The sequence below is a fragment of the Canis lupus genome, chromosome X (assembly GCF_011100685.1).
Source record: "Canis lupus familiaris isolate Mischka breed German Shepherd chromosome X, alternate assembly UU_Cfam_GSD_1.0, whole genome shotgun sequence".
Classification (NCBI taxonomy): domain Eukaryota; kingdom Metazoa; phylum Chordata; class Mammalia; order Carnivora; family Canidae; genus Canis; species Canis lupus.
The window spans coordinates 5,815,096-5,840,411 of record NC_049260.1 but is presented as its reverse complement, the minus strand read 5'-3'; the positions used below and the strand labels follow the sequence as shown (position 1 = coordinate 5,840,411).

Sequence of the window (25,316 nt, the reverse complement as noted above, 5' to 3'; positions counted from 1 at the left end):
TAAGGACATCTTACACAGCCCCTGGTTTTATCTGCTTTGTTTCTACAGTACACTGTTTCAGCTTCATGGACATGCAAGTGAGGATTGTTTATGAGTTTTGGAAGTGCATCCTAGACTATGATCCCTAGAATAATTTTATTATCTTCATATTTCATTATGGGTAGAGTCAGTGGAGAAGTCGGCTGTGGGACAGCTGAGATACCACTTCCATTGGGATTTTAATTAGCTTAGATGTGATTTATGAGGATGAACGAAAAAGTTCATCCATAAACAATGCTCTGATTGAATTTAGCGAAGTGCCACATTAAACTGGCTGTATCTAATGCCAAGTTGACATATTTGCAGCATTTTGGTTTTCATTATGTTTTCTTAAAACTGATAACAAAAGAGCAAAACTGTAATAAAGAACCTCTCCAGACCATATCAGACCCCACAGTTGTGTACATGACAGGCAAGACAAATGAATTTTATAGTTACAGCCTCATTTTGAACCAAGTAAAACAATATGTGGGAATTATTTGGGGCTGGAAGAAACTCGTGATTCCAAACATTGAGTGTATGTATGTCTGAGTAATATTCAGTCTATATCTAAATGTGCCTCACTATGTGTTATGGGTTTAATTGTGTCCCCCCAACCCCCCAAACTAATATTTGAAGTCCCAACCTCAAGTTCCTCAGAATATAACCTTTTCTGGAGATTGGATCTTTACAAAGGCATAACCAAGAGGTCACTCATTGGGCCCTAATTCAATATGACTAGAGTCCTTATAAAAAGGAGAAATTCACACACTGACGGACACACATAGATGGGACGTAAAGTGAGGAGGCATAGGAGGAAGACAGTCATCTACAAGCCAAAGAGAATGGCCCGGGACAGAGCCTTCCCTCATATCCCTCAGAAGGAACCAACCCTAGCCTCCAGAATGGAGACCATAGATTTTTGCTGTTTAAGATTCCCCTCTGTGGTACTTTGTTATGGCATCTCTGGAAAACTAATACATCATGGCAAATTCTCTCTTCCCTACCGAGAGTTGGCTAGATTGTGGATTTTTGGTGCCAACCCCCCTCCCGGTATGTGTTGTATTTTTATTTTTAAATTACTGTCTCTATTTGATGGCAGGTAGAACAGATGAATGCTAACTGTATTAATTATCTATTGTTGCCTAACAAATTAGCCCCAAACTTAGCAGTTCAAAACAAGGAACATTTATTATCACTTATAATCTCATTATTATCAGTTATTATTCATTATCTCACCATTTCCATGGGCTAGGAACCTAAATGCATCTTAGCTGGGTCCTCTAGCTGAGTCTGTCATAGGGTGCAATCAAAGTGTTGGAATGCAAAGTCTCCTGGCTCAACTGGAGGGAATCTGCTTCCACACTTGTTCATATGGGTGACAGCACCATTCACTTTCTTTTTCCTGGCTTCTGTTTTTGTTGTTGAATATCAGCTCTCAGCCTGTCATTCCTTGGAGGGCAATCTTTGTTTTCTTCTCTCTTTTTAAGATTGTCTTTGCTGTTCTCAGATTTTACTTTGACTTGTCCAGGTGTGCATTTTTATTTATAAAATTTCCTTGGGATTCCTGGGAAGTCTGGAATTTGTACATTGATGCCTTTTACCCAGTCTGGGGGAGGGAAATCTTCTCTTTTCATATTATTTTCTCTGCCCTATTCTCTTTTTTTTCTGGGACTCAGAAAATATTTTATATTGTATCCAGTCTCTACATTTCTAAGCTTCTCTTTCATCTTCTGCAGCAGCTTGTTTTGCTGTGCAGTTGCCTCTCCAACCATGTTCAATCTGCTGTTTAACTCGTTTACTGAGTCTGTACTTTCCGTTATTTTATTTTCCATTTCTATTTTGTTCTTTTCAAGCCTATTGGATCACTTTTTATGGTAGTATTTTATGTTTTATTCCTTTAAACATAATAAACAAGTTGCTTTAGATTCGGTATCTGATCATTTCAATATCTGAAGCTTTTGCAAATCTGGTTTTTCTCTTTATTTTAATTCTGCTTCATAGTATCTAGTTTCTTGCATGTTTGCTGATTTTCTTTGACTTGTAAAATATGCTTCTTCTTTGGAAATTATTTTGAAAAGTCTCTAAGGCTTAAGAGGGAGGTGTGTGCGCAGAGAGGAATTGCACTTGTTCTGCTGAGTACTTGGGACCAGGTGTTGCTGCACAAAATGCTTGTAACCTTTTATGCAATAAGTATGGAAATTGAGAATGACATTTGGAAATTTTTATAGTAATTTGACATTGTGACAGCATCAATCTGCTGTATTCGTCTCTTTATTTCCATATAATTTTTTGTAGTTCATTTTTATTGTATTTTATAAAAGTATGAGAGTTCCCATGGATTGGAAATGAAACAAACAGCCCAGCTCTTTACCATAGGTAGTTTTAGAGATTCTGTTTTGAGCCAAATTGATAGATTAACATTAATTTGGACTTCCAGAAGATATGAATTTGGGTTGCAAATCCACATGAATGGCAGTTTTTCTTACAGCTTTTCACTGTTTGTTCCTTTGCTACTTTTCTCAGGATCCAGAGTAATGTCCTGGTGTTCCTTTTATGGTGCAGATTTGCTATGAGTCTATTTTGCCTCAAATTTACACTAAAGGTAGAGTATTTTGGAGATCCCAGATTTGAGGTAGAGGGTCCTTTATTTGATTTCCCACCCTGAATGAGCCCTGTTTTTTCTTTTTCTTCTATCTCCTTCATCTCATAGGAAGAGAAACTAAAACTTAAATCACCAGATTGACCAGACGCCCTCAGGGAGACATGGCATTAGTGTTCTGTTATTTCTTTTTAATTGTCGGCTTTCCTTTGATTTTGGCCTGATAAATTCACATTGTTTTGTCAGCCTTTGATATTAAAAAGTATATATATCCTTTTAACAAATACTGAAAGAGGCTCAGTGAGGTTAAAAGACTTGTTTAGGTTTTCAGTTCAGAATGCAGTGTGAATCTAAAACTAGGTCTGCTGAGTTTCTTTTAGTGTTCTTCTCAGTGCACTCAGTTATAGCAGGATTTTTTGGTTTCCCCTAAGATGGTGACACCTACGGGTACATATCGCTCACCTGATATTTACTTCAGGTGCAGAAATATAAAATAGTACCACATATTGCCAGGAGATATGTGGAAAAATGGGTACTTTCACCTATTACTGGTGATAATATGAATATTTATAGACTTTTTAGATATTAATGTCTATAACTATCAAAATGTTAAACATACATACTCTTTGACCCAGCCATACCATTTTGGAGCTCCATTCCCTAGAAATGAAGCTCAATATGTAAAGACCAATGCTCCAGGGTATATACTGAGCACTGTTTAAGCTGACAAGAAACTGGAAACAAAGTAACTGCCCTTCAGCAAAGGAGTCCTTGAGTAAATTAGAATATATTGGCAATATGGCATATCATATCATGCAGCCATTTGAAAGAATGAATTTGAATGTATTAGTTGCTGTATGGGAATTTGTACGTGTTTTATTATTACGAGAGAAAAGCAAGAAGCAGACAGGTATGTAATTTCCCATTTTTATAAAGCAAAGGCAGAATTTATGTGTGTGTGTGTGTGTGTGTGTGTGTGTGTGTGTGTGTGATTAATTCTGAAGAAAAATATGGAAAGAAATATTCTAGATCCTTCACATGGGTTACTAGGTAGGGCTGTGTCAGCTCCATGGAGAGTAGGGGGGAATGGTTAGGGGCTAGGGATAGAAGATAAATGAAACAGCAGACACACAAACCAACTACTAACACACTCCATTAGTATATATTAAGATCACATTTCAGCATTATGTAAATTTATATGTGTATATATGTATAAGCATATATATTCATATATATGAAAAAATTCATATATATATATGAAAAAATATATATATGAAAGTAAATCGACCAGAAAGACATTTTTTAATGCAAAGAAAAAGTGTTATGGTGATTAGCCTGAGGCTTCAGGAGAGAGATAAAGAGGCTATCGTTCATCTCATTGCCTTCCAGGTGGTGGGAGTTGACAGGAGCTGTCTATGCATCTTGTCTGAAGCTTTGTCTGCCTGCCTGCCTTCTCCCTCCCAGCTCTTCATACTTCCCTGTTAATAGCAGACAAAACCTCCAATGTACAACTTTCTAGGGAGCACTGTGCACAGCCCTTGGAGTATTATTTAAGTATTAATCTTTGCCACACATAGTCCATATATTGGAGAACATCTGATAAGGATTGAAATGCTACCTCATGCACTTGATAAGCATACACTGAGTGCTAGGTACCATGCCAAGCACTGGGCTTACACAATCAAATAATATGGAACCCTTGACTCCAACTGGCTCCTTGATTTGTTTGGAATTTACAAGACACCCTTAAAATGGAACATTAAAAACAAAACAAACAAAACAGTTTCCTTAAGAAGCTATCAAGTATATTTTACTCACCTTTTGAAAAAGAAGAACATGGAGTCTTTCTTTCCCATCATTCTCCAAAGTGGTGGTGCTGACCTTGGTTGAAAACAGTTTTCATTGTTACTACATTTATTCCTCTATGTGCAAAGACAAGATTGTTGCTTACTTAGCTTTTAATAATGCAGAAGCAGGTATTGGACTATAGACCAGTTTCTCTGCCATCTGAGTGCAGTATACATGCCTGTTCTAATCAAGAGGATAATGCACAAGTTACTGCTTTATTTCTGCTTCCATTTGTAGAATCTTCAAAAACCCCTAACCCCCTCTAAAAAAATACCTCCTCCAGAACCTCAAACCAAAAAAACAAACCCCCAAAGCTTATAAATGGCTGGAAAGTGTTAAGAGTTGAGAAACTCTTAGCAATTTCAGTATCCTGTCTCTTATCCTTTCAGAGTATAGAAACATACTTTAAGATTGGGATTTCCAGGGTGATAGCTACAGAAACTTCAGTGTTTGTTCACACACACACACACACACACACACACACACACACACAGCTCTTCCCTTTGGCTACAACATGTTGTCTTTAGGATCTTTGCATTATCATGTGAGGACACTGATCTAATCAGCGTTTTCAGTTTCAGGTGAGGCATGTGAGTACAGGAAGGGGAATGACCTGAACAAAAGCTCATACAGTGATACAGATTAAGGAGTTAATTGCACACATTTTAAAATTGTGCTGTCCAGTATGGTAGCCAGCAGCTATATGGGGCTACTGAGCATTTGAAAAAGAGTGAATCTGAATTGAAATGTGACATAAGTGTAAAATAACACATAGATTTCAAAGACTTATGACAAAGGAAATGTAAAGTGTCTCATCAGTAATTTTTTTTTAAGATTATTTATTTATTTGTGAGAGACACAGAGAGAGAGGTGGAGACACAGGCAGAGGGAGAAGCAGGCTCCCTGCAGGGAGCCCAATGCGGCACTGGATCCTGGGACTCCAGGGTCATGCCCCAAGCGAAAGGCAGATGCCCAATCGCTAAGCCACCCAGGCATCCCTCATCCATAATTTTTTATATTAATTGCATGTTTAAATGATAATATTTTGGATATATTGGGTTAAGTATATTAAAGTTAGTTTAACTTGGTTCTTTTTTTAAAGATTATTTATTTGAGAGAGAGCATGTGTGCATATGCACACACACTTGGACATGCACACAGTGGGGAGAGGAAGAGGGGGAGAGAATCTCAAACCTACTAGATCTGAGTGCAGATCTGGAACCAGGCTTGATCTCACAATCCTGAGAGCGTGACCTGAGCCAAAACCAAGAGTTGGATGCTTAACCAACTGTGCCACCCAGGCACCCCCAACTTGTTTTTTTTAAAAATATTATTATTATTATTATTATTATTATTATTATTTTACTTTCATTTTTAATTTTTGAATTATTTTTAATTTTTTAAAGGTTTTTATTTATTCATAGAGAGAGAAGCAGAGATATAGACAGAGGGAGAAGCAGGCTTACTGTGGGGAACCTGATGCAGGACTCATCCCAGGACCCTGGGACATGACCTGAGCCAAAGGCAGACTCAACCACTGAACTACCCAGTTGCCCTTGTTTCTTTTTTAAACGTACTTACTGGAAAATTTAAAATTACATATGTTGCTCACATTACATTTCTTTTGGGGAACGCTGCTTTAAACACTACTGAGTCCTCTCAACTGAGTGCACCTGAGGTACTGTGTCCTACACCATTCATTCATTCGTTAGCAGAGGTTACTTTGTGTGAATTTGTATGATTGTTTTGGTGGTTTGTTTTCAATCTGTTGTCTTTGGGGAAGTATCAAAATACTTTTTAATCACTGAAGGAATTGTCTTGAGCAAGTCAGAGGTTTAAGAAAATGGTTCACTCCATCAACAGATCAGAATGCCAGGCACAGTAGCTATACCCTGAGGGGTATTCAAGGAGGGAAACAGGCATGGCCAGCTGTTGTCTATATTAAGAGGCCCGGACACTGGAGACAAGTGCGCGGCGCGGCACAGCCTGAACCTCATATTTGTTGATTTTTAATGCTCCTGCTCTCCCTGGCTACCTCCATCACATTCTGGGTGTCTCTGCTCTAGGACATGGTATAGGACCCTCATCATGTGGTTTCTAATGCTCTAGGTCCTCCTCCTCCATATCCCACTCGGCTCTCCTACATCTGCTGCCATGGGCTCTAGGCACAGGATCGCAGACCTCTGTGCTGACACACATCTGCTTCTTTTTACCATGTTTTTCCCTTTTCCCAAATGATCTATTCTCATTTGTTCCTCTGGAAAATTCAGGATATCCTCAACATTTAGATCAGGCAGCTTTGCCTTCCCTTCTATGCCAGACTTCATAGACTGTTAGGGTCAGGGAAATCTCCCAAAACTTACTACTCAAAGGGTCAGGGAAATCTCCCAAAACTTTACTACTCAAATCTCCCCAAACTTTACTACTCAAATATCATGGAATGCTGGCAGTAACATCACCTGGGAGGTTCACAGAAATGCAGAATCTTCAGCCTCGAGGCAGACCTTCTGAATCAAATCTTCATTTGAACAAGATGTCCGGGTATTTCCGTTGCACATTGGAGTTTGAGCAGCAATGCCTTAGAGCACTGATGCATGCTTAATGATAACATAGACTGTGTTGTAACCTTTTTTGGAATGATCAGCATCCTCCACCAGGTTGCGGTCTGAGGTTAGAGCCTATGTGCTTTATCTGTGCATTCACAATGCCTAGGAACTTAGTTGTTATTTAATACATGTGCCTAATGAGATAAAAAGACATGGTTTCCAGTGCAAAGGGCTCAGCCTAAATACAGATTTTGAAGTCAGATGTGCATGCTGAGGAAGTAAACTTTTGCAAGTGCCTGGGATTGACCAGGGAAATTTTGTACAGCAACAAAAAAAAGAGAGTTCTGATTATAAACAATGTCAGCATTAAGGAAGAAGGTGGTATGGGAACCGAAAGACGGGGATGCTATTGAAGTAGACGGAGCAGGGATCAGAAATATTGAGGGCCAGACACAGTGACAGTAGGAGAAATGCTCAAGAAGGAAGAGATACTCAATAATGTAAAAAGCCTCAGGTCAGTGACATTCAATGATGCTTAAAGTTTTGGGTTTGCAATGAATTGGAAAGCCTCAGACAGGTTAACAAGGCTTTCATTGTAGTTGTGTGTGAGGAAGAGTGCTTGTCATGGACCAGAAAGTTAATAGCAGGTGATGTGGTGACAGTTGGCAATGTAGGGCATGAGGAATTAGAATCCTAGTTTGAAGGGCAATGGAGGGTCTAAACAAGTATTTTCTTAGAAAGCAGAAATACATGTCTTCTCTATTGGATTATAAACCCCTTACAGCTGTGCCCACATCTTAATGGTGTATTTTCTCAAGATGCCCCTTTGATAATACATTATCTGTAGGAACCCACTATCTATGTTTTAACTTATAACGGATTGCATGAAAGATCCAGGGAGTAAAATAAATATGATTGTAGAAAAGAAGTCCAAAAAAAGTGAACAGTTAAATGACTCATTCAAAATTAGATAAGAGGACATTTCAGGGAGTATAGCTCCTCTGTCTAACTGAGGCCCATACTAGAGTGAGGCAAGCAGGGCACTTGCCTCAGGCACCTCCTTACATTTTGCACCCGGAACACTGCCTCACCCAACTAACTGAAGTAGTTTTCTTTGAGATAACTGGGTTGCATATCATTTGGGACAGTTGACATTTTGCAAGTTTTTCAGAAATTTAGTTCTTTTCCTCGTTAGTATTCTACATCCTCTTAGCTCCAAATTGAATATTTATTTCATGCTATCTCATTTTTTATCATGAGAAGATAAATTCTACGACTGAGAATTTTTTCCAGAAGAAATTAACTACAGAAATAACCAGCAATTTTTAGTATATCTGCATCGGGGAACAAGGCCATGTTATCTCCAATTAACTAACGATGAGCTTCTTTTGTTAAGCTGTGTAATGAGTAATTTAGAGCTTTTAGTCTATCTTGGGAGGATAAAATGTTCCATGATGTGCAGGGTAGGCTTGCTCCTAAGAGACAAATTTAGAAAACTGTTCAATTTCATGATAAAGGCTATGTTTACACTAGAGGGAAAAGTTGAATATTTGGAAAATGTGTGCAGCATTGAGATGGAATTTCTTCAGTTGTGCTGCATGCTTCATTTTTCTCTAAACCCCCATTTAGCTTTGATTACTATAAAAACAAAGCAGCAGGTTACAGAGGTTTTCAAGGAGTTTGAAACCTGAGGGAAAATATTGTACTATTCCTGGCAAAGGTAGGCATTGCCACACTTCTTTGATCACGAGGAGAGAAATCTTGGAAAGGTGTTTTAAGCAATTTCCGAGAACATATTTCCCTGAAATATCAACAACAAAATTCCTATTAAGGAAAGAAGATCATAATGATTTTTTTTCTCCCTCAACAAATGTGGCCTTAAGATCAATGTGGTCGTATGGCTTTAAAGTACTTTAAGAAACTAAGATTTCCCTTCTCATCTATTTAAATATTTAAAGGTGTTCCTTTACAACCTAGCTGTAATCATTTTTATTTGTAGCATTATGATGTTATCCTTGATCACTGCTACATAGTCTACAAAAATGGAGGATTCTTCTCAAAGTTTGCAATTATTAGTTTGTTCATATGCCAGCAAAGAAGAAGCTGTCCATAAATGGAGGGAGGTAAGGGGCAAGGGATTGCTGGGAGGGCATTTGAAAGAGAGATTGGATGGGAGAATTATAGATTCATGTAGAAAACTGATTGTAACAGGGAGTGTTAGCCTGTTGAATGGATGGATCCAACTTTCTGAGGAGATCATGAACATATGTGTAGAGGTTTGTGAAAAGAGAAGCAAGGTGGAGAGGTAGTATGTGAGCTCTCAAGAACTGAGAGGGCCCATCAGCAAACAGCAGTTTGGCCTCAGTTCCTGACAGGCAAAACAAGAGTCATGGTCACTGACTTTCTGCTTCAGTAACCTTTAGTACATGCATCAAATGTCAGAGAATAACCTTGCAATTTAATTTAGTTGTGGTACTTCCATCTCCCCTATTCTGAACTGGATGAAAAGGCTCACTTACCAAGCTAATAAATAAATTAATGGTGTCGATAGTCTGGTAGTGATATTGTTGGCCAAAAGAGGAAAGAAGACTATGATTAACAGAAGAGGTGACTCTCAGCAGGAGAGCTATAGGTAGAAAGAAAAACAGGAGGAAACTTATATAAAGGGGTGATGCAGGGAGGGATGATGAGTGACTGTGAGCAAGCCTAAAGCATCAAGACAAGTTGCAACGGATATGGGAGCAGTATAGGAAACTGAAAAATCAGCACTGCCATCCTCCATGAGATAAGGAGGTTGAGGGGTCTCATGAGGGACAGTGTGAGTGGCTGCAAAGTAAACACTGTCAGCAGATATCACACCTCTAGATCCTGAGCTGCGTCTCATGAATTATTATAGCATCAATTTCCACATCCTGGTAAATTCCACATTCCTTCCAGTGGCCCACCAGGTTCTATGAGCTCTGGCCCAGTGTGGTAGGCAGACCTTATGTATGATCCTGGATGATCCCTGCCTCCTGAGAGTCATAGCCTTGTGTTATCCTGACCCTTTGAGTGTGGGATGTGACACTTAATTCCCCAAAAAATAGAATACAGCAAAGGTGATGGGATGTCACATCTATGGTTGGATTATCAAAAGACCTTGACTCTGTCTTGTTAGAAAAACCTCCCTTGTTGCCTTAAATAGAGGAAGCTGCCATGCTCGAGAGGCTTGTGTGATGACGAACTCCGATGGCCTTCCATGAATAGCAGCAAAGAACTGAGGTCCAGATTGACAGCTCCTAAGGAACTGATTCTACTAACCACTTCATGCAGATTCTTCCCTAGTCAAGCCACCAGATAACATCACAGCCCTTGAGATGCTCTGAATCAGAAGATGCAGTTAAGCCATGCTCAGACTCCTGACCCACAGAAATGGAGATTATAAATATGTGTTGTTTTGAGTTACTGAACTTTATGTAATTTGTGCCACAGCAATAGATAATATAATTTTGTGTATGGTCAGTTTCTCCCCCCAACCCCACTAGAATGTAAACTAATTTTTTAAAAAAAGAGTTTTTTGTCTGTTTTTCCCCCACCAATGTATTTATAGACCCTATAATCATGCCTGACACACAGTACTTGTCCAGTGTACTTGTTGAATATACTTGTCGAACATCCAGTATACTTGTCAAACAAATCAACATACTTGTTGAACAAATGTCCATTGTACTTGTTGAAAATCAACCTGTATTCTGGAATAACACAGTTAACCTATATCTTTCACAAAAAAAAAGCCAAAACCTTTCATACGTGAGTGAATTTTTTTCTTTATTAGAATGTATATATACATACAATATTAGTTAAACACCTGAATATCAACATATGGATACAAATACACACACATATATTACAAATACATGCGTCTAAATTGAACATCAATACACACATTTTCACTTTGCACATGAAAGAACAAGTGCAACAAAGGCATTATTTAGGATTTCACTTTCCATTGTTCTGTTTCACATTCATTATGGTCTGAGTTTCCAGAGAGTACCTATGTCAATGGAAGCCCAGATAGAGGATGTGGAAACTACTTTCCCTTCAAAAGAAATGCCTTCAAAACGCAGGCTGTCCTGGGTGTTTAAATACCTTTCCATGAAATAGCTCTCTCTCCTGTTTCTCATTCCATTCATCGTATTCTTCAGCTGCAGAATTTGTTTCTTTTTATGATTTCAGTCCCTCTGTTAAACTTCTCATTTTGTTTGCATGTTGTTTTCCTGATTTCATTGAATTTTCTGTGTTTTATTCTAGCTCACTGAGCTTAAACAACTATTTTGAATTCTTTATTGGGCAAATAACGGACCTCCATTTCATTGGGATCAGTTATTGGGAAACTGTTGTGCTCTTTAGTGGTGTCATGATTCCTTGATTTTTCATATTCCTCAAAGTGTTGCACTCCTGTCTTTATATTTGAAGAAGCAGTCACCTCCTCCAGTCTTACTGGCTTTGGAAGAGAAATAGCTTCTGTCAAGCCTGATAGACATTCTGAGGCTTTTTCAGACCTTTTCTATGGATGCGCCTATTCCACAGTTCTTGTTCCTTCTTAGGGAATTCTGAGATAGTATGCCTTCTCTTGAAAAGAGAGCCAGGCTGGGTGCTGACAGGCTGTTTTATCTCCCCACATGGTGCTAAATGCTCAAGTTTGTGTGTTGTCTTTCAATCCCAGAGTTGGGCCAGCTAGTGCCTTCTACAGAATCTCACCCTGGCCTGCTGTCAGTGGTGCATAGAAGGAGCGCTACTGTGATGTAGGTGTGTGGGTATAGAGCATTAGGGGTACCCCATGGGCCAGTTGGGGAGATTAATAAATGAACTGCCTCAGCAGCTATTTGCGGGCTTTCTCATGGTGTCTGTGAAATGGTTAGGAGGGACTATATCCCTTCGATGTTCTTTGAGAGCCCCAACCCCTACACCTGGCAAGGGGGGATAGTGTGATCATGGGAGCCCTGACTGCTGTTCTATCAGCTGCTCCCTGTCCCCCACTCATGCAGCTCCTCTCGGTACTCTCAGTGGGGCAAGAAAGAAATGGGCCTCTTTGGGAGTGTCCTTCACAGGTGAGGAAACTGGGCACTCATTCACATGCCCTTACTTTCCACCCTGGGAGCAATCACAGGCCAAGAAGGGCTCCTTTGGCACCGAGGTTTGCTGTCTTAAAGAAAGATGATGTGGGTAAAGTCACACCTCTTACCCTCTTCACTGTCTAATCTTGGATTCCTTTTTTTTTCTTTTTCCTTCAGTGGTGCGCTGGAACTTCTCCGCTGGACTCCCAGACTTTCAAAGGTACTGTCATCTGAAAGATTGTCAGAATTGGTGTCCTTTTAGAGAGGGTGGCAGAAAAATTCCCACAGTTCTGCCATTTTACTGATATCATTCTCCCTTGTTTTTCTTATCTACATTTAGGAGTTTAGATTTCTGATTTTCTATTGACTATTTACACCTGATTTTATCATGTTTGGACCAGTGTCTTCTCTTTCCATGTCCTAAGCAAGAATTAGCACATTTTATTTCTGTAAAAGTCCAGATAGTACATATTTTCAACTTTGTGGGCCATATAGTTTATGTCCCAACTATTTCATTGTAACATGAAGGCACCCACATCTACAAGATGTGAACTCATGAGTGTGATTGCATTCTAGTAAAACTTTATTTACCAAAAGAAATGGTGGGCTGGATTTGGTCCATAAACATGGTATGCCGACCCCTGCCTAAATCTATGGCATCTTCCCTGGCCTGGTTAGCTCTCTGCCCAGCCTCACTCAGGTAGAAGGATGTATATAAAAGAGGATTATACCTATTTGTTTTGGGCTGTGGTAATTTATCAGAGAGACAACGGGGGAAGTGTAAAATGTAGACACATTGTGGTTAACATCAGGCCTTACGACTTTGTGGCTGTAGGACCCTCTGTGTATTCATTAATCTGTAATGTGCGCATGTTGACATTAATACTGTTAGTCATAGATAGTATTTTTCTAGTATGTTTTCTGGTGAAGGAGTTAGGCAGGAGCCAAAGGGGATAGGTTTGAAGCTGACTGTGCAGTCTTCCTAGGAATGAAAATTCAGGGTTGAACAGAAGATAAAGGAAAGAGAGCATCTGGTGTTTGAAAGGACAGACTTTGTTGATACTCAAATCCCCCATCATAGCTCTGGCTATCTCTTTTGAAAAATCATTGATCAAAACTGTTTGAGGGAAAAATGCCAGTGTTTCTTTAGCCTTTGTGTTCTGTTAATCTCATAGATCTGGGTCTTGCCCTGGAATATCCTTAATCAATATTTGCCTATTTGCAGAGGGTTTCATGTCTTATTCCTCCGTGAGGCTGATTTGAAATGACTCCAGACATTCTGTGACCATCAACTGCCAGTTTTTCTTTTCAACTAGGTAACCTGGAACTGTTTTCAAGCTGTACAGCAGGTCAGCTTCCAATTTCTAGCTGTCTTTGGAAGTCTTAATTGTTCATCAGCATTTATGGAACTTGTAGCATGATCTTTAATTATCTTTCCATTATGATGATATGTTAGGTGGCTTCTGGATAATCTTTTCCAAATAAGTAAATAATTAATTTTCTCCGATGCTGGAGGTACTGACAAAGTATGGAAGCTGTACTATATGGGAAATCTGGCTTTGCAGCTAGAGGGCTCTCTATTTGAATTTGTAGCACTGCCCTCATACTGCAATCTTGGCCTGGTTGTTTAATCCCTCTGAAAATAAAATCATACATCGAAAAAATGGGACTAATAACTCCTTCCCTTTGGGATAGCTTTAAGAGTAGGAAATGGTGTTAATAAAGTGACTCACACAATGCATTGCACAGAATAGTTGCTCAATAAATGGAAAGTAGTATTAAAAGAAGAAAATAGGAGTGGAAGTATATAATAAGAAAGCATACATTGTACTACTGGTTGAGTGCTGAAAATTCTTGATGTAATTAGATAGAAATGGAGCAGTGTGGCCATTAAAATATGAATTATGTTGAGGGGCTCCTGGGTGGCTCAGTCAGTTAAGCAGCCAACTCCTGATTTCAGCTCAGGTCATGATCTCAGAGTCCTGGGATCAAGCTGTGTGTGGGGCTCCAAGCTGCGCTGGGAAGCTGCTTGAGGTTTCCTTCTCCCTCTGCTCCTTCCCCCACTTGCACACACTGTCTCAAAGAAATAAATAAATCTTCCAAAAACAGAGAGAATTACATTGAAAGCTACTTTTTAATTCATGCTAATGAGAAAGAGTGAAGCATAAGGTAGGAGAATATAAATAACTATAATTGTCCATTATTTCTAATTTGCATTAACCAGTTCATTAGTTGTCTTTTGACTAAGTTTGTGCTTACTAATAATGGTAATGAACTTTATTAATCGGTTCTATTCTGTGCCCAACTTTGGTTCAGTCCTAAGGAGTAAAGCTCTTGCTCCAGGTGGGCCAGGGGTTCCTGCTGGAATACTCATCTGTCATGAATACTTAGACTTGGAGCACATGAAAAGAACATCCTTTTCCCAACACAGGTGGGCAGCTTGCATTGCTTTAAGGGACTACACAGTAATGGTTATGGGGAAAACCATCTAAATTCCCTGAGTTTTAATTTTGTCATGTGGGCAACAAGAAGGTGTGGTGCTTTTGGACCTCTAAGGTCTTTTATCAGCTCTAATAGTCTGTAATTCCAAGGCATTTCTACCTCAAGAATCAGAAGTGTTGGATTTTCCTCCCCAAATGCCCATTTCAAGACTCAAACCAAATTTTATCCTTGCGGAGATGAGACCTAGAATACCTGACCTATTTACTCATCTCCCTGCTGTTATTTCAGCTGATAGCTGCAGTTATTCAGATAGTGTGAATTCATCACACAATATTCTTTGACTAAAGTCATGCTAGAATTAATTTACCAACCATTTAAGATGGTTTAAAATACTGTAGGCTAGGGTACATTCATTAAGCACTATAATTGCATTTAGATCAGTCACTGGCTTTTCCCCTCTTTTCAATAGAAAACAAAGAGTTCTCTCTCCATTCTGCCCTCCTTCCCTCTGCCTTCTTTAAGTTCCTGGTCTAGCAGCTGCAGAATCCGTATGGCAATGAGTTTCTGATTCCTGCAGCTGCTGGCTGTGTGCTCCCCAAAGCTCTGGAGTATGAACTTCATCCAAGATCTTTGTTGTTTCCATAGCAACTGGGACAGTTACAGGTCCTGGCATTTTGGAAAATGAGAGTGTGGATATGTACGTTATATAATAGATCTGAGTGTTTTTGAAAAAAAAAAAAGATTTTTATTTATTTAGGGACACCAGGTGGTATAGTCTGTTGGGTGGCTGACTCTTGGTGTTAGCTGGGGTCATTATTTCATGGTTGTGAGATTGAGCCCATGTGTGGGGCTCTGCACTCAGCACAGAGTCTGCTTAAGTCTCTCTCCCTCTGCTCCTCCTGCTAGTAATCCTTCCCTCTGCCTGTCTGTCTCTCTCAAATAATTAAATTTATTTGAGTGGGAGTGAGAGCACTCATGGGGGAGAGGATCAGAAGGGAGAGGAGAGAGAGAATCTCTCCTGCATCTCTGACTATGGTCTGTACTGATATGGAACTTTCTATCTATTCCTGCTGTTGGATTATAAATAAATGATCAAAATACTGATATTTTTATACCCATTTTTTAGATAGTTTTATATCAAGTAGACACTATAGTAATTAGGATATTTCATACTTAGAGGAAGCTTCTCAGAACTATGATATAAGTGTTTATGACAGAAAACTTGATTTGGCTCAAACTGACATTTTCTGGATGCATCCTGTGTGCTAGGCTCTGCTAAGGCCACTGCTTTGTAATCCCGACCCTTACCATTCCTATGATCTAGGCAGGGCTGGTTGTCAGTTGATGTCTCTTGGTGTAGCTTACCATGATCTATGGCCACTGTGAGTTGACAGTGACCCTTTTCACTGGTTGGTATTCACACCAGGCTGGTATTTAAATATTTTTAATATCACACTTGGGAAGAATTACTAATATCCCTCTCTTTTAGAATCTAAAGAAATGTGCAACTCTACATAAAATACTCTTGGAGAAAGGTATCTTTTCATAAATGACTAAACTATTTAGATTCACTTTTTAAATTTACTTAGCTGTGGTGTTTCAGTTACACATATCTGGGAGCCATTTTGCATAAAGAACTTTCGTAGCTTTTACCTCTATATGCAACATTTAAAGACAAAGGTGTTTCTGTATTTTCACATGGATACAACCCACAGACTGCCTACTGGAGAATACATATATTTCTCTTTTCTCTTCATTATCATGTGTGGTTACATTTAGAAGCAATTTACGATGATTTGTGACAAGACAAGTGAGCGAGATTTTGTGCTATTGATCAAATGTCTATGTGAGGACGTGCTGTAATAGTGACGGACGGGTAATCTATACATTCAGACCCAAGGAATATATTCTACTCTCCAAAGAAATTGGGCCAAGATGTTTGCCACAACCCCATTTGCTGAAAGGCTGAAATACAAGCTGATGAGTACAGTTAGAGAACATGAATTGATCCTCTGATTTAAAGGAAGAATGGACTCGATTGTCTCATTGAGAGCATACGCATTGTGCTTCCATTTATAAATTTAGATTTTGGTTTGATCATTTTATTTTAAAAGCACAATAGGACTTGGAGAGTTCTTGCGAGCCACTTTCTCCATGCCTGACAAGTGGGTAAAAATATGTAATAAATCCAATTGCTCTGAGATGGAAAAGAATGTGCAAATCATCAGTATTTTTAGAAAATCATTATACTTTAAACTCCTCACATGCTTTTGTCAAGTGAATACAATTCACAGACGATGTTAAGGCAATTTAAACAGAGCAGTTTTTGGTGGAACTATATTTAAGATGAAATCTATAAAAAATGTCCAGAATGGCTAGTTACTTGCTCTCAGATTATAAAACTAGGGTTTATATGCTAAACATAAAATTACCCTCAAACCTTTAATATTAACTTTAAAACCTTCAGCATAGTCTTGTAATGTATGGTTGTCATTTATGACATATACAGGTCCTTTTCCTATCTGCCATTTCTCATTGCTGAAAACTGGGAAATGCAGCCTGGCATTTGACTCGGGAAATGAACAATTCAGAAAACTCAAGGGGGAAACTCTTGAATGAATAAAATATTCATTTATGTTTTTATTGCTCTTTACCTTAAACTGTTCCTTTGATGCCTAATGTTAACATGATGATTAATGATTCTAGTTAGCCTTTCCTACAAAAGAGCAAGAAAAAAGTAAATTTGTGTTGAAGTTTAGCACCACAGAAATATGTATTCTTCACCGTCCCACGTTTACTGACTCCCTCAAGTGGGAAGAAATTGAGGAATCAAAGGATGCACTTTGGGAAAAAAGCAATTGCTGAAATGTGTGTATGTAGACTTATTTGCATATATATTTTATTTTGGAATGGGACTATCAGGAAATTATATGCTGCTATAAGTGACCTACAGAGAGTGTTTCTTTTGTGCAATACCCAGTACACCTAGAGGAAGTGGGTGTTAATAGCCAACATGAGGAAAGGAAACTGTGTTGAAGGATCGGTGTGGATCACAGAAGGGTAGAAGTAGGCAGATAGGGAAACATAGTGGAAAATTGAGGCTCTCAGTAGCGACATCAGCAAGCATAGTTAAGAACTTTCAGGCATAACTTCTGTCCTTCTGAGCAAGGACAGAAGCCAGTGTCCCTGCTGTGGTCACTGGGGAGCCAAGTTCATCAGAAGGATGGGAAAGCAGGTGAGGGGTAAAGCCTGAGCAGGACTCCAACTGCTATCAGTCCATTCCTCAGGAAGTCCAGGATAATACGTTCAAGTGTCTACAGGTAATTACTTCGCAAGCCTGAAATAGTTTTGCTTAGTGGATTTCTATTTTTGGTTTTCCCAAAATGTATTTTGATTATTTTTTTATTGACAACAGAAAATTCTCTCATTTTTTTTTTGTAACCATTGTAAGCCACTTGACATGAGATCTATCCTCAACACATTTTAAGTGCACAATATAGTATTGTTGACTATAGGCACAATGTAGTACAGCAGATCCCTAGAACTTACTCATTCTATAGAACTGAAACTCTATGCCTTTTGAAGAACAGCTGCCCATTTTCCCTATTTCCCCAGCCCTGGCAACCACCATTTACTCACTGGTTCTATGTGTTTGATTACTCTGGGTACTTCGTACTAGCAGAATCCTGCAGTACTTGTACTTTCGTGAATGGCTGATTTCATTTAGCATAATGTCTCCCAGGTTTATCTATGTTGTTACAAATGGCAGGATTGACTCTTTTTCTTTTTTTTAAAGGCTGTGTAATATTCTGTTATATGTCTACATCACATTTTCTTTACCCATTCATCTATTGGTGGGCAGTTAGGTTGTTTCTATATCTTGCCTGTAGTGAACACAAGAACGTAGATATTTCTTTGAAATCTGGATTTCATTTCTTTTGGATGTATACCCAGAAGTGGGGTTTTGGATATAGACTCAGAGTGGGATTGCTAGATCAAATGGCAGTTCTTTTTTAAAAAAAATTTAAGGTAACTTCCATACTCTTTTCCACTGTGGCTGCAGCATTTCCATCAGCAATGCACAGGGTTCCCATTTCTCTGCATCTTTCCAAACATTTGTTATCTTTTATTTTTTTTGACGGTAGACATCCTAACAGGCATGAGGTGGTATCTAACTGTGGTTTTGATTTTTCATTTTCCTGATGCTGCCATATTGAGCACCCTTTCATATTACCTGTTGACCATTTATATGTCTTCTTTAGAGAAATGCCTATCCAATTTCTTTACCCACTTGAAGATCAGCTTATTGGGACACCTGGGTGGCTCAGTGGTTGAGCGTGTCCCTTTGGCTCGGGTTGTGATCCAGGGTCCTGGGATTGAGTCCCACGTCAGGCTCCCCGGGGGGAACCTGCTTCTTCCTCTGCCTGTGTCTCTGCCTCTTTCTCTGTGTCTCTCATGAATATATAAATAAAATATTTTTAAAATAAAAAATAAAAAAATCAGGTTATTTTTTAAAAATAATTTTTTTAATTCTTGAGTTATAGGAATTTCTTATATATTTTAGATGTTAACCTCTTGTCAAACACATGGTTTGCAAATATTTTTCTCTCAATTCAGTAAGTAGCCTCTTTATTTTTTTGGCTTTTTCCTTTCGCTGTGCGTAAGATTTTTACTTTTATGTAGTTCTATTTGTCTATTTTTGCTTCCGTTGCTTGTGGTTTTCATGTCATATTCAACAAATGATTGCTTCCATATAGACTCATCGAGTCGCTACACTGTACACCTGAAATATAGTTAAATTAAAAAAAAAAAAAAAGAAATCATTGCCTAAACCCGTGCCATGAAGCATGTTTTCTTCTAGGAGTTTTACAGTTTCAGATCTTACAATTAAGTCCTTAATCCATTTTTGTGGATTAGTTTTTGTGAGTGGTGTGTGATGGGGATCTAATTTCATTTATTTACATGTGGGTGTCCAGTTTTCCCAGCACCAGTTTTTTTTTTTTTAAAGAGACCTCTCAAGTTTTTAAAGCAGGTATATAGAAGTAATTATAACAGGCTCTTAGCTCATGAGTAGACTGGCTGTCTGAATGGTACTGGGAAGTTGCCTGCTCTGTGTGCATACACACACACATAGATACTTCACACACACACAGCACACATACACAATCTTAAGGCAACCTGTGATATATGCTTGTAGCTACTGTGACAGCCACATATTATTAGTTCCAAAACCATAGGCTTTCTTTCTTCCTTGCAGAAGATCAAGTCCCCCCCCCCCCTTTTTAAATATATTCATGTATATCCTATCATTCATTAAGTCTAAGGGTTCTTCTTTACTCTTTAATTGAATAAGGAAGCACGTACTGTCTCGTTTCTTTGCTGTGCCAGTCTGTCCAAAACAGAGAGACACTTTTGTTTTGAGGATTTTTATGCTAATAACTTTAGGGATTTAAAAAAAATTGATAAAACATTAGAGAATATACAAAGTTTCCAGTCTCTTTTTATTTTTATTTTTATTTTTATTTTTTTTATTTTTTTTAAGATTTTATTTATTTATTCATGATAGTCACACAGAGAGAGAGAGGCAGAGACACAGGCAGAGGGAGAAGCAGGCTCCATGCACTGGGAGCCCAACGTGGGATTCGATCCCGGGTCTCCAGGATCACGCCCTGGGCCAAAGGCAGGCGCCAAACCGCTGCGCCACCCAGGGATCCCCAGTCTCTTTTTAAATGCCATCAATTCTTGCTTTCTTTGGGGTTTCTTATGATTCCTTTGTTGGAATGCTTTATGGAAATATTTAGCTTCGCAATTTTATTACTGAGAGGTTACAGTTCTTCAAATGTACTTTTCCTTCTGGCTCTTCTTTAGTTGTAATTAAAGAATAAATGTACACTGATGAACAAAAAGTATCATAGTATTTCAAATGGGCAATTTATATCTCTGGACCCCAGGCTAGGCCATTCCTTTATGGTGGTCATTAGGCCATAGATATTCTGTTTTTCCCCCATTTCTGGGCACTATGTAGGATTTTGGGCATGGCCATGTGACGCAATTTGGCCAGTGAAATTGATTGGAAAAAACATGACTCACTTCCAGGTACTTCAAACCAGTACATGATTCATAATGTTTCTTTCTTTCTATGTAAGTGATCATAAAGATGCCTGGTATTTTGGAATTTCCATCAATCTTAGTCTTCAGGTAACCTTAATGAGTAGAGCCCTCTGTGTCAGTCAGAGAATATTAGTAAAATAACACATTCTTTTATGTACTCACTAGAATATTAGGATTACATGTTAATCAGCATAATTTAGCTAGCCTGACTAATATATCATTCTGTGGCAACTCTGTCCTATGGAGGATGCTGTAATGTGCCTCTCAGATCCCCTTCAGGACCAGGGCACTCATTTTCCCACCCCTTGGGAATGTTGGCAGATGCATCACTGCTCAGCTTTTGGTCCTCTCATAGGTCGATTCTGAGATTACTCCTGACTCGACTTCTTGCATGCAAATTGGCATCTCAGGGTACATCTCCTCAGCAAACTAAACTAATAAAGTCCCATATAGTAACCATTAAATTTGATCATTATTTTCACACTAATGGTAAAAACACTATGTAAGGAAAGGCTAACTTTACATAATATGCTAAATAGTCATATTGATCTTATATCAGTTAAGATGAAACTTTATGGTATACAGCTTAAGGGAGAATAATTTTCTTTCTAAATGATGCTGTCACCTAGCATTGAATTCTTTGGCTCTTGGTTGAGCCACTATAACAAACCAAGTTAAGAGGTGATATTACATCAGTACTGGCTAAACTGCTCTGTAAATGGAGCTCAAAAGAAAAGGACAGGTTTAAAACAGCATGAGGAGAGTTTTGGGTGTGATACAAAGAGAGATTTGCTAGTGGACATGGATCATGAGCTTTGCAAGAGCTTTGTTACAAGTGCTCTTAAAATTGCATGTCTTTGGAACATTCAAACTTAGGGAAAAAGTCATCCTTCCTGCTGCATGCAGTAACTTTGGAAAACAAAAGATCTTAATGAGTGGCCTTCTGAGGATAACTCCAGAATTAGAATATCCGTTTAAAGGTAGTATGTCCATTTTGGCATATTCTGTAGGAATGGATTTCAGCTTAAACCAATGGGAAGCCCTTCCACATGAAATGATTTCCAGCTACAGTTCCTACAATGACTCCTCTCTGCTCCTCACCCTATTTCCTCTGAAAACTAATAGCTAACTTATTACCGTAAGTTGTGTGCAATTTCCACTGATTTCGCCTGATAGAATTAGCTAGAACACCACAGGTCTGTTGATTCACATGAAAGTAGGTGTAAAGATCTTTCTTTCTTTTGCTGCTTCCTGTCTCATAGGTCAGAAAAGCAGAGCCTCCAAAGCAAAGACTGAGATACATATTTTAAAAATGGCTGTTATAAACTCTCACAGTTTTGTTTGGAAATTGGACCTCAGAAATGTTTGGTAGGAAGAGGGTTGGTTGGGAGCTGGTGGTTGCATGCAGTATCCTGGATGGATAATCACCATAAGTAGAATGGAAAAGAACCTGGAGGCTTATAGTTGTTCATAGGTTCTTTTGGTACAGAGTATGGACTCTGCAGTGGTGGAAACCCAGAAGATCTCGTTTCAGGAATGCAGGCAAGTAATAAATTAATGTTTTCTATCCATTGAGATGCAAACTAGGAGCTATGTGTAGCAGTCAGTTGATCTCAATATATATTAAATAACAGAATTTGAAAAATAGTCCAAATGAATGTAGAGTGAAGACCATTATAATCCATTTGGGAACTGAAACCACAAACAGCTAAGTCACTTTGGTATAAGTACACAAGAACAAAATGAAGCAAAACAAACAGAACTTAGGGGAGAAGTTGTAGAATTAAAAGAAATATCCTGAAAACTCAGAAGGAGAGTGAACTTCTAATATTAGGCAAGGAATCCTAGGAAACTGTTTGGAATCCAAAATATGATGCAAGGCAACAAGCTAGAGAATGAAACCCTAAGAGGAAGATAGGGTAAGATGAAAAATCAAAAGATAACATGAGGAAACAAGATGGATAAGTAAGATAGGAAAGGAATGCAAGGAAGTTAAAAATGCAAAAGCAATTTAAAATGGGCATCAGAGGCAAGTTAAGATTGCTTAGAGGGGGAAAAAAGAAAAAAACCACATAATTAAAAAAAAAAAACCCACATAATTGAGAAATTTCTGTAGTTTAAAAAAAAGTACTCCTAAGAAAATGGGTTGACGGGATCCCTGGGTGGTGCAGCGGTTTGGCGCCTGCCTTTGGCCCAGGGCGCGATCCTGGAGACCCGGGATCGAATCCCACATCGGGTTCCCGGTGCATGGAGCCTGCTTCTCCCTCTGCCTGTGTCTCTGCCTCTCTCTCTCTCTCTCTCTCTGTGACTATCCTAAATAAATAAAAAAAGAAAAAAGAAAAAAAATGGGTTGACAATTTATGTGCTTAAGAAGAAAAAAAAATTATCTTTAAAGCATACAGAATTCAGTGAATTTCCATTGGTATATGCAACCCGATATCCTTCCTTCCTTTTTTTTCCCCTGTAGGCTTCACATCCAGAATGGAGCTCAGTGTGGTGCTTAAACTCATGACCCTGAGATCAAGACCTTAGCTGAGATCAAGAGTCAGATGCTTAACCAGCTGAGCCACCTAAGTGACCCCCCCTCTTTCCTTTTTTAGGTGACATGGTCCTTCATTTATTTTGGGAGCTCTCCTACCTGGGGTTGCCAATCAAATGAAACTTTTGTCACTCAGTGCAAAATTGACCATGAGATTCCAGCTCATCAGGTATGATACACATCCTCTGACTAGAGCTGAGCACCTGACCCTAACCAGGCCGGTGACATTCCTACTTGGACCTTCTGTCAGTCTATCAGAACAAAGAAATTTGTGTGTGACAATAATTTATGTCTGGAGTTGTTAACAGCCATTTTCATTTCTACATAGAAAACTTACTTGGGAATAAAGGTAATACTAAAGAGGATAGAAGGGAGGGATAGTGTGACAGTCTCAGGAATGTGGTATGACCCTGAGTGCACCTGCCCTTGGGTCTTTCAGTATATGAGTCAATATTTCTTTTTTAATCCTATTAAGTGAATCAGATTTTTGTTGTTTGTAACTGAAATAAACTCGTAGAATCTCATTCCTTCCTCTGAAAAAGTATTTATGAGAAGATAATAGAGAAGCACGTATAGATTTTCAAGGAAAAAAAAAGTGTTATAATTTTATAGAATGTTATACCAGACTAAGTTGACTTTCACAAGTGTAAATTCTGGGGAAAAGACATTCTTAGATAAATAGGGATTCAGAATATCTGACACCCATGAATTCATCCTGAATGAGTTCTTGATGTCTTCATCCAATTTATGGACATTGATTCAAACCAGAGAACCTGATTTGGTTCACAGATGTGGTTGACTAGCTGCTCTCTGTCTACATCAAGAAGGCTTGGATTACCTGCTGTGTCCACAGCTCCCTCTGAGAAGGTTAGAGGTGGTCATCCTTGTTATAACATGAGTCTGTGACACTAAAGTTGCTTAAACCAAGGATGGAGGATTTCCCAGGTAGAACAATGGGTGCTTGATTTATTATCTCTGCCTTCAGCTGCATAATAATGGGCTTATTACTATGAGATAGTGTCAAGAAATCTGAGTATAATTCAGAAACAGCATGCGTAGGTACACTCAGAGAAAGCTCTATACTTCTATAAAGGTATACCTGTTGATTTATAAAGTTTATGCTATGAATATACCATATAATCATCATACTTAGAAATTTTCATACATATACATAGAAATATACATAGCAAAGATTACATCCAAACATTAACACTATGATCTCTATTTTTCTACTTTTTGGTATTTTTCCAATTTCCATAAAATAATGCTACTTAAATATTTTTTTTTTTTAAAGATAGCTGATGATGAGAAATGTCCACCTGGGTAATACTTGACAATACCCCGTTTAAGAGCAGACTTAGATTTCTGGCCATGTGGCCTGTTAGGAGAGTCTTGAGAGGATTTTCGGTCTTGAGAGGATCAATGAATTAGGGACTCCTTGGCATAGAGATGTCACTTGGGCTTTGCCAAAAGTGAAAGTCCTCCTTGTGATGCCTCTGTTGTTTAGTGAGGAGAAGCTGCCATTCTTCTTTACTTTGTCATCTCAGCACTGCCTGTGGATGGTGTATAATTACCCAACTATATGGATGAGTAATTATGATCCTTTCCTAAACTATTCTAAGTTATCATTATGGAAATCCAACACATGGGAATATTTTGCAGTACTTCTAAGTGTAAAAATAACCTCAATTAACTAAGAGCTGTTTGAGTATTTACACACTTTCTTGATCTCATGTGACCTGTTTGTGACCCAAATAGTATGTCAGAGCCTTTTCCTCAAGCTAAGGAAATTGATCTAATTGGGATGAGAGACTAATATAAATTATATAGTGTAGCATCAGTCACACAAATGAATATATAGTCGAATTGTCTAGTTTATTTGAAGCTCTAGATATTATAGAAGTGTGGAGGAAGCCATGTGACAATGCTACATGTGAAACTCAAATACAAGTAAATGGACTTAGAGAAGAAAGTGTTATCCAAGGAGCTACACATGGTGCTCTCACCTCAGGGACCCTATGTGTGCAGCCAGGGTACAGTACAGTACAGGCAAAGTCCACACCCATGTGTATGTTTTTATTTTGTACTCCTTTCTAGATGGTTTAGTGCCTGGA

At 38.6% G+C, this 25,316-nt stretch overlaps 1 long non-coding RNA gene across 1 annotated transcript in view; it reads left to right on the top strand.

The window, feature by feature from the left end:
• The window catches only part of LOC102153595, a 272,842-nt gene extending 252,674 nt beyond the window's left edge, over positions 1-20,168 (top strand). Inside the window, exons 19-20 of the long non-coding RNA XR_005386104.1 lie at positions 12,288-12,330; positions 20,131-20,168. This is a non-coding gene — a long non-coding RNA (uncharacterized LOC102153595). The remainder of the gene's footprint in view (positions 1-12,287; positions 12,331-20,130) is intronic.
• The last annotated feature ends 5,148 nt before the right edge of the window (positions 20,169-25,316 follow it).